The sequence below is a fragment of the Procambarus clarkii genome, chromosome 72 (genome assembly GCF_040958095.1).
Source record: "Procambarus clarkii isolate CNS0578487 chromosome 72, FALCON_Pclarkii_2.0, whole genome shotgun sequence".
Classification (NCBI taxonomy): domain Eukaryota; kingdom Metazoa; phylum Arthropoda; class Malacostraca; order Decapoda; family Cambaridae; genus Procambarus; species Procambarus clarkii.
In genome coordinates, this window is record NC_091221.1 from 7,993,623 (window position 1) to 8,005,008 (window position 11,386).

The window sequence follows — 11,386 nt, forward strand, 5'->3', positions numbered from 1 at the left end:
GGGCATCAGTAGGCGGAAATGACTAGGCTATGTGTAGCAGTGGGCGGCCATACAATGACAGCGCTTCCCGGCCTCCCTGTTGCGTAATTTCTAGAACAATATATATGTATATCCTGAGCAAGGCGAGACAGATGGGCAAGTCTCCTTACACCTGCTGCCTCTCTTCACTTAACAGGATATAGGCACTTGGGTGCTAGTCGACTATTGTGGGTCGCATCCTGACAAATTTCCAACATACAAATAAACCATATGTGATATGTGGCGTGGAAAGATTCTAGAAGGCACAAAGAATATTTTATCTGCAGACCTCACATTTAATTATATATTAGCTAGTTACAAACTGCTTGCACTACAACGGATATGAATAACAATATACTGTATAGAATAATAAAAATATATATAATATTTCACTAATAATATACTAATAGTACTAGGCTACTTCTAGACAACTAGTAATAATGCAATGTTTCACATATTGACTCTCCAATATGGGTAGTCTTTATGTATTTTACAATCCATATGTATATATATATATATATATATATATATATATATATATATATATATATATATATATATATATATATATATATATATATATATATGCAGATGACGATCACGAAACACTGATCATTTGTATGCGGAAAATCCACAGAGAAATGGATAAAACTTTCATCTATCTTTTCTCATATATATGAGAAGGCACGTTACTTACTAGTCCCATATATATATATATATATATATATATATATATATATATATATATATATATATATATATATATATATATATATATATATATATATATATATGAGAAGGCACGTTACTTACTAGTCACATGTATATGAGAAGGCACGTTACTTACTAGTCACATGTATACATGAGAAGCCACGCTACTCACTAAAGTCACATGTATATGAGAAGGCACGTTACCTACTTAAGTCCCATGTATATATATATATATATATATATATATACATATATATATATATATATATATATATATATATATATATATATATATATATATATATATATATATATATATGTCGTACCTAGTAGCCAGAACTCATTTCTCAGCCTACTATGCAAGGCCCGATTTGCCTAATAAGCCAAGTTTTCCTGAATTAATATATTTTCTCTAATTTTTTTCTTATGAAATGATAAAGCTACCCATTTCATTATGTATGAGGTCAATTGTTTTTAATTGGAGATAAAATTAAAGTACATATATGACCGAACCTAACCAACCCTACCTAACCTAACCTAACCTATCTTCATAGGTTAGGTTAGGTTAGGTAGCCGAAAAAGTTAGGTTAGGTTAGGTTAGGTAGGTTAGGTAGTCGAAAAACAATTAATTCATGAAAACTTGGCTTATTAGGCAAATTGGGCCTATATATATATATATATATATATATATATATATATATATATATATATATATATATATATATATATATATATGAGAAGGCACTATAATTCCTCAAGTCACATATATATATATATATATATGAGAAGGGATGTTACTGTCCCATGTATATATGGGAGAAGGCATGTTACTTACTGAAGTCTCATGTATATATGAGAAAGCACGTTACTTAAGTTACATGTATATATATTAAAAAGCACGTTACTTACTCAAATCCCATGGAACGTGGCTTTACCATATATAAGTAAATTACATGTGACTAGTAAGTAACGTGCCTTCTCATATACATGTGACTAGTAAGTAACGTGCCTTCTCATATATACATGTGACTAGTAAGTAACGTGCCTTCTCATATACATGTGACTAGTAAGTAACGGGCCTTCTTATATACATGTGACTAGTAAGTAACGTGCCTTCTTATATACATGTGACTAGTAAGTAACGGGCCTTCTCATATACATGTGACTAGTAAGTAACGTGCCTTCTCATATACATGTGACTAGTAAGTAACGGGCCTTCTCATATACATGTGACTAGTAAGTAACGGGCCTTCTCATATACATGTGACTAGTAAGTAACGTGCCTTCTCATATACATGTGACTAGTAAGTAACGTGCCTTCTCATATACATGTGACTAGTAAGTAACGGGCCTTCTCATATACATGTGACTAGTAAGTAACGGGCCTTCTCATATACATGTGACTAGTAAGTAACGTGCCTTCTCATATACATGTGACTAGTAAGTAACGTGCCTTCTCATATACATGTGACTAGTAAGTAACGTGCCTTCTCATATACATGTGACTAGTAAGTAACGTGCCTTCTCATAAACATGTGACTAGTAACTAACGTGCTTTCTCATATATACATGTGACTAGTAAGTAACGGGCCTTCTCATATACATGTGACTAGTAAGTAACGTGCCTTCTCATATACATGTGACTAGTAAGTAACGTGCCTTCTCATATACATGTGACTAGTAAGTAACGTGCCTTCTCATATATATATATATAGGACTAGTAAGTACCATGCCTTCTCATATACCTGTGACTATTAAGTAACGTGCCTTCTCATATATATATGGGACTAGTAAGTAACGTACCTTCGTATATATACATGTGACTAGTAAGTAACGGGCCTTGTCACATATATATATAGGACTAGTAAGTAACGTGCCATCTTATATACATGGGACGTTAGTAAGTAAGTAAGTACCTGCCCGAAACGCTGCGCGTGCTAGTGGCTTTACAAGACTGTAATTACCATATTTGTATCCTCACATTCCTTATGTACATTCTTGTATATGCATAAATAAATAAATAAAGTATCGTGCCTTGTTATATATTTATTTATTTATTTATTTATTTATTTATTTAAAGTATCTTCTTATGATCACAAGGCAAATATTGGTGAATATTCAAGGCGAACCAAAGCACATTTCGCGCCTGCACACCGCAGCCAATCACAGTGACCGTAACATTTCTAACAGGTGCCGCGACCAGTAAGTAAACGGCGCGCCAAGCAAGGATGCGCGCGCAGCTTGTGCCCCCATGCCCGCTTGCCAGAAATTTGCGGGAAAATTCATTATCTCATCTAGTCAGTTATATATATATATATTTCCTATGTTTTGTTGCCGTTATGAAATCATAAGACACACATCCTATATGTTTGTTCAAGATGGGGAACGATGTAAATAAGATTTAAGGGAGGAAGGGGGACGGTAATTTAAGGCATGAAATTAATTTCAGGCTCATATTTCCGCCATCACGGCGAGTCCCGCGTGTCATATGGGACTCGCCATGACAATTATTATGACACGAGTGATATAATAAATTTTATTTTGTGGTGAGAGATTTCTAAGGTTAGAGTTATATATGAATACGATGTATGTGTAATAAGGCACCTCCCATGCATACACCACTCCTCACACCCATGCACACCTTACACCCTTATTAATCCTCATACACCCACATATGTATATATATACCTCCCACATCCATATACACCTCCCACACCCATATACATCTCCCACGCCCATATACACCTCCCACACCCATATACACCTCCCACACCCATATACACCTCCCACAACTATATACACCTCCCACAACCATATACACCTTCCACAATCATATACACCTCCCACACCCATATACACCTCTCACACCCATATGCACCTCCCACACCCATATACTCCTCCCACATCCATATACACCTCCCACACCCATATACACCTCTCACACCCATATACACCTCTCACGCCCATATACACCTCCCACAACCATATACACCTCCCACGCCCATATACACCTCTCACACCCATATACACCTCTCACACCCATATACACCTCCTACACCCATATACACCTCCCACACCCATATGCACCTCCCACACCCATATACTCCTCCCACATCCATATACACCTCCCACACCCATATACACCTCCTACACCCATATACACCTCCCACAACCATATATACCTCCACCCATATACACCTCCCACACCTATATACACCTCCCACACCCATATACACCTCCCACATCCATATACACCTCCCACAACCATATACACCTTCCACACCCATATACACCTCCCACACCCATACACTCCTCCCACATCCATATACACCTCCCACAACCATATACACCTCCCACATCCTTATACACCTCCCACACCCATACACTCCTCCCACATCCATATACACCTCCCACAACCATATACACCTCCCACATCCTTATACACCTCCCACAACCATATACACCTCCCACACCCATATACACCTCCTACACCCATATACACCTCCCACACCCATATACACCTCCTACACCCATATACACCTCCCACAACCATATATACCTCCCACACACATATACACCTCCCACATCCATATACACCTCCCACACCCATATACACCTCCCATACATCCATATACACCTCCAACAGTCATATACACCTCCCACACACCCATATACACCTGCCACAAACCCATATACACCTCCAACACATATACACCTGCCACAAACCCATATACACCTCCAACACCTATGTACAACCCCCCCCCCCCCTTCACCTGTATTCATCTATGCACACCTAGCATACCCATATACACCACACACATCCCTGCACACACCTCCCACACCCATATAATCACATGTTTGGCGGGAAATGTCTTGGGCGATAAGCCTAGTACACCGGGGAAGGCTGTTTTGGCGGGAAATAAAACGTGGCAACAATGGCGCCCAGCATAGGCTATTTTGTAATAAGAGTATTTATTTTAATGGAGGTGACTTTTTACAGTTATTATGTAAGTTAGGATAATGAACGTATATTTGACATTCTCAATAGGTGGAGAAGGCCTTTTGTAATGGAAATTGTATGCTTAAATTTTCTAGTTAGGCTAACGTAAGGGTCTATGCATTTTATCAGACATCTTTCCTACACATCTTTGATTACAGCCCAACCCATGCACCCACACTTGCATCACCCTCTCACTCCACCCGAATACCCCCCTCATCCCTCACACATTACCCCTGCACCTAACCTTGCATTGCCCACTGACCCAAAATCACATATAACTCTCTATCCCTGCCCCCCTCCTCATTCATTCCGCATTTCACCACACTCGCATTAACCCCACTCATCCCATCCGCATTACTCCCTCACCCAACCCGCATTACCCCTTCACCCCATTGGAATTACCTCTTCACCTTTCCAGCATTAACCCCCCCCCCCCTCACTTCTGCCTCAAATCACTTGCATTAGCCCCCCACCCTCTTACCCTTTCCGCATTATCCTCTCACCCCTTCCGCATTTCTCCCCATTCCTTCCCCTTCCACGGCATTCCTTTTCCTGTTGTGGCAGCCCTTCCACGTATTGTGACATTCTTAACCCCCTGCCGTGGTGTTCCTTCCTCTTGATGTGGCATGCCATCTTCCTGCTTTAGCAGTTCCTTATCATCTTGTGACATGCCTTCCGCGTGCTATAGCATGATTTCATTTTTCATGTGGTATGCTTTTGATGTACTGTGGTATACTTCCCATTTGATGTGACAAAAGATAAAAAAAATATATATAGGGCAATGTCTAGCGTACATAGAATGCAAGAAATGGATGTGGCCTAATCCTCTTTGGAAAAAAAAAAACATGTTGGAGGATTTTAAACTTATTTTTTCTACTAGGAAATATTCCTGTCATGAAGCGAAGCAGTCGCGGAAATTGTGGCATTTATTAACAAATTCATTATTATTGTCCCTTGCTAAATTAAATAAATAATAGGTTGCAGTTTCCTCAATTTATTATATGGGTCTGTAGCTATTCGTGCGCTAGAGATATCATGTTCATGGCTATCTACTCAGGCAATAAAGTGAGAAACATGGTTTTAGACTATTTTGGTAAATATAGAGTAACACTGAGTGGGCGTGATGCAGGATTCTGCAGTAGGCTTTAGAATCAAAATGAACAGAAAGTAATAAAGAGTCCACCCATACCCATCTCCCACACTCATACACACCTATACCCACCCACCCCAATCCAAACACACCTCCCACACTCATATAATCACATGTTTGGTGGGAAATATGTTTTGGGCGGTAAGTCAAGCACACCGGGGAAGGCTGATTTGGCGGGAAATAGAACAAGGCAACAATGGCGCCCAGCATAGGCTATTTTGTAATAGAAGTATTTATTTTAACTAATATATAAGTTAGGATAATGAACGTATATTTGACAGGTTCAGTGGGTGGAGAAAAGTTTTTGTAATGAAAATTGGATACTGAAATTTTCAGGTGAGACTAAAATTGGCCTATGCATTTTAGCAGATCGACATCGTGGATTCAAGTTCAAGTATATTTAAGGATTGTCGTCCGGTCAGTCCTTCCCGGCCAGGATCAAAGGGCTTGTAACGGTTCTATTGTTACGTAAAGTATGGTGACAAATAAATACAGACACTAAGATACTATATATATATTTGGTTGAATATACAATAGTACACAGGTGATACTTTGGTGAGTTGAGCGTACTGAGCGTCGGTACAGTATCTCGCAAGTGTCTGCTCTAGACCACACTTGAAAGTAGACTAGTTAATGTTTGATTGATGAAGATTAAGCCACCCAAGAGGTGGCACGGGCATGAATAGCCCGTAAGTGGTGGCCCTTTCGAGCCATTACCAGTATCAAAAGATGATACTGGAGATCTGTGGAGGCGCAACTGCACCCTGCGTGAAGGGAGATGTCTCCCGGACCAAGTGGTGACCAAATGGTGAGTTAATGTTTGCTATTCTGCTGCTTATATGCTCGGGCAACACCTCACCGTGTTGCCCGGGCAACGCCTCACCTCATTCATCTCCAAAGGTTGACAGGAATATTAACAATGCATTTGGAGCGAGTATATTATTGGGATAATCTACTCGCTACAAGCGTGTAGGGTTCGGTGTTCTATGAAGGAAAAGGACATGAGTAGTTTAAATTGCGAACGTTTATACATCACAGACCATAAACGTAGATATGATAGAGCCCAGTAGGCACAGGAATCTGCAAACCAGTTGATTGACAGTTGAGAGGCAGGACCAAAGAGACAAAGCTCAACCCCATAAGCATAATTAGATGAGTACACCAGAAGTGGGAATGGAAAATTACAATTATCATTAAAATTTGATCAGACAATTCTGGTGTCCATGGCAATGGGATGGATACTACTAATATAGGACGTACACTATGTTATGTGAGGAAGGGATGGTGCCTGGTGATAGCTAATAACTAAGTCTGCCACAGGGAAACTGTGAACATTAACATCAGAGGAACTATGAGCATTATGTGACACAAGTACTATGGTATCCCGATGACAGGTTGTACAATGCGTACATAACTCGGAGTAAGCATCACTACAGTTATGCAGTGTGTAGGAAAGGGACACAGAATTTGCCAAACAATAGGCAAAGGAACACTTCACTATGACAAGCTGCAGCACCACATCCATACTTGAAACACTCATTGCAGTGGCATGGAGGGAGAATCTATTCCTTCACTTGTACCAGCAAGAACTACAGTACTGAAGGTGGGAGGGCATGACCTTCAAATGTGATCTTAACAATTTAGAGGCATTAAACGGTAACCATGAGGGGGGGATCATGTGAACAAATCAACTTGGAGAACAGAATGGCCCTGTAACTCCAATATGCCTTGATGTCTCTGACAATCTTGAAGGACCCTGGTTCCCACTGTAACATGGAACGGGAGGACGACAGTGCCAATACTGGCGTTTGTGAGGAACCGGGACCTCACCGACACATGAGAGGGGTAGCTAGTCAGTCGGCAGCAACTTTGGAAGGTGCTTCAACAATGTGTACAGCGGACCAACTGGGACAGAATGTGAGCTTAAAATCAACTAGGTAATTATCAAAGAAGGCACCAAGCCGGGAAGGCTATGTAGCAACAATCAACTGATTAAGCTAGCAGTGCATCTAAAAATCATCAGGGGACTTTTGGAACTATGAGAATATGCTAAATCAAAATACCCAAGTAGATGGACCAAACAAGTCATTGAAGGGACAGAGGAAAGCTGATTACTATTAAGACGCTGAGCCCACCAGTAGCTAGAGGGTCATAAGGTGCCATCACCACAAATAAGGAAGGGGTCACATGGGATGACATCACTGCCAAGGAAACAGAAGTGGTAGGGAGAGAACCGGAAAGGCAGCCGAGGAGAGAGCACAGGAGCTGTGGAGCCAGCAGGGAGGACCCCCTCAGTACAGGAAAAAAACTGATCTTCCAGTTTCAGCCAACTCAAGGGCCTGGTCACCCACCACATGAACCTGAAAGAGAGGAGGGGAGTGATGAGAACCTATAAAATATAACATAAAATAGATTCATTTCCTGCACCCCTATCCACCAAGGAGCCCAACAAGGGAAGGTACAAGCACTTGGGCAACCTCAGGGAGGATGGAGGGGTGGGGGGGCTGATGTGACAAGGAGAATCTGGATGACAACCCAGGGACCAACAGGGACACCAACACCCCTAAACCCTGACCAAAGTTACTAGTCAATCCAGCTGAATGATTTTAGATGGGATCGGTGAATCTCCCATTTTGCCCCCTTATACCCTTGCCAAAGAAGGGTGTTGCATCCTCCCCCAGGGGCCACAGCTGTTGGGTGGGCTCAACAATAAAGGAGCACTGGAGTATATGGGTCTTCATGCACGGTGAAGACACGGATGGCGAAGACACGTGTCCATAATTCACCATCACAGCAAGCAGGATACGGGAGCAGAAGCCACCCCTAATAGGGTGTGAAGGATAGATGAAATTGTTTATGTAATAATCTAAGATGAGGTCTGATCAAGACCTTTTGTGCCCTCTGTAATGCTTTTTGCGCTACTGCTCACAGGATGAGTATGGGGTGCACAATAAACTAGCTGCCTCTGGCGGCAACAACCAAAAGCCACCCCTGCCCCATTCCCCCATCTGAGGAAGGCACACAAGAACTCTCTGACCACAGCAAGGTACTACCCTTCAGGAGAATGCATTTGAATATTTATATTAGTATTGTACTGTACTGATTCTACATATCGAGCCAAAGGAAAAATAAAAAGTGGTTATCCCTCTTATTTCTTGCCACAATTTTTAATATAATTTTTTTTTTACATTCCATACCCTTAATGTAACTATATTATCTTTATTATATTTAATAACTTTTAAATACCCAATATTATAGAAATTTGGTTATGGCAAAACAGTTTGAACACAACCTTAGTTAAGTAAAATGAGCAATAAATAAAAGCTGCGTTATTTCAATTCAGATCTTAAGTGGGAAAAACTGTCAAGTTTTTAATTTTTTATAGCATTCATTTGAAAACAAATTTTTTTAACTAAATAAGTGTCCAATGAACTAATGTCAAACTGAAAATTCGCAAAAGAATTGAAACATTGACAGCTTGTAAACTAGTCAGCCTAATAAACTTCAATTGAGATACCTTAAAGCTCTGAAAAAAAAAAAAATGCTGCATTTCTGGCATAATATTCAAGATAATACCAAATATACTAGGTGGCACATTTTATGTATTAACAGAATATTTTAGGTAAACATTATTAGCTAGTTCTTGCAAGTGAGCATCTATCAAGCAATGTGCTCTTGTTATAGAGTGTAAATGTCTTCTTAATAATAATGATTATATTCCCTTTCAAAATGTTTTATCTTAGCCTACAAAAATATGAAAAACGTATCAGCATATTGAGATCACTTAACCATAACACAAATGACCCATACAGCAGACAACACTGCAGTTACTACAGCTGACCGAGGGAGCAAGTGAAAGCCGAGTCTCCCTATCACAAAGTTGATGCTGGAAAAGCGGATACTCCTCTGTGACATGGACACCAGACCAGGGGCAACATTCACGAAGCAGTTACGCAGGCACTTACGAACCTGTACATCTTTTCTCGATCTTTGGCGGCTTTGTTTACAATTATTAAACAGTTAAGGAGCTTTGAAGCACCAGAAGGCTGTTTATAACAATAACAACAGTTGATTGGGAAGTTTTCATGCTTGTCAACTGTTTAATAAATGTAACCAAAGGCGTCAAAGATTGAGGAAAGATGTACACGTTCGTAAGTATTTGCGTAACTGCTTCGTGAATCTGGCCCCAGAACCCCAGCTTAAGTTGTGTTCCAAAATGCAAAATTGAGGACCTTTTTTTTTTATTTTTAATATGAAATTAAAAGTATTACTTAGGTTCATTATTAGTACTCCTTTAAACTCAAAAAGAATTTTGTCTTAAAATCACTTCCTCAATGTTACACTCCAACAATATTAAATAGCTAAGCAAACTCAACTTTATTCACAAACTTAAGTCACTTAATAACTAGATGGATAAGCACCACTGCAGGGAGTGAATCACATGAGGAGGACACTAGCTGTCAATGCCTCTCTGACTGTAAGCTAAGAGGCACTAGCAGCTAGCGATTACACCTGCAATGGCACTAGTACAGTAAATGAATTGCCTACCTGACACCACTTACCCTACGTAAGCCCCCCGTTCAGAACAGATACAACCTTGGATCATATTTTGACTAGGAAAAATTCATAACCAAGGATCCAAGCTTGTCCGCACACCAACATTATAACACATTACACATCTAGGAAACCAGACCAATCAAACAAGACTAAACAATTGAAACACTAACAGCTGTAGATTGAACTTATAATAATCTCGTAACTACAGCCGACTTACGTGCTCTTCACTTAATAAGATGCACCTCGATAAAGGCAAACTATACCTCCCTCAGCCCATGGATGGCACTTTTACAGAAAAATAGGGTTTTTCCGACACCTGCTTTACCATTATAGAAAAATGCTATCCAGATATTCACTATTAATATTGAAATAGTCTCATTGTATCAAAGTTTATATTCAATATACCTAAAACAGTGACGAGTTAAAAAAATAAGGAAAAGATTTAAAAGTTTGGACATTTATCAAGTTTGGAAATTTTTTGGCATATTGAGGAATTACAACATGGCTAACCTATCAGAACCTCAATACATGACCAAATATCAAAAGAAGTGACTAGTTAAAGGGCATTCAGAGCACTATACACAATAATGCTGGACAGGTCACTCAGAAATTTAAAATTTACGACTCGGTATTTTATCAATAAACACGACTTTATGCAAAGAAAGAGTGAAAGAGTGAGAGAAAAGGACACTGAAAGAATGAAAGAAATTAACCAATCAAATTGGTAAATAAGCTGGAATTTATTTTCTTGGCTTAAAATACTGTAAGTTTGTGGAGATCTATTTTCTATTACATAATTCACCTACAAATCATCACCATGAACTGTCATAAATATTGCCATAAGCCAAATAGAAATTGTTTCGCCATTACCTAATAAAAATGAACAATTATGAATAACTTAATTTGAAACAATTTGTAAATAATGACATCTAAACGATAAAACTACAGCA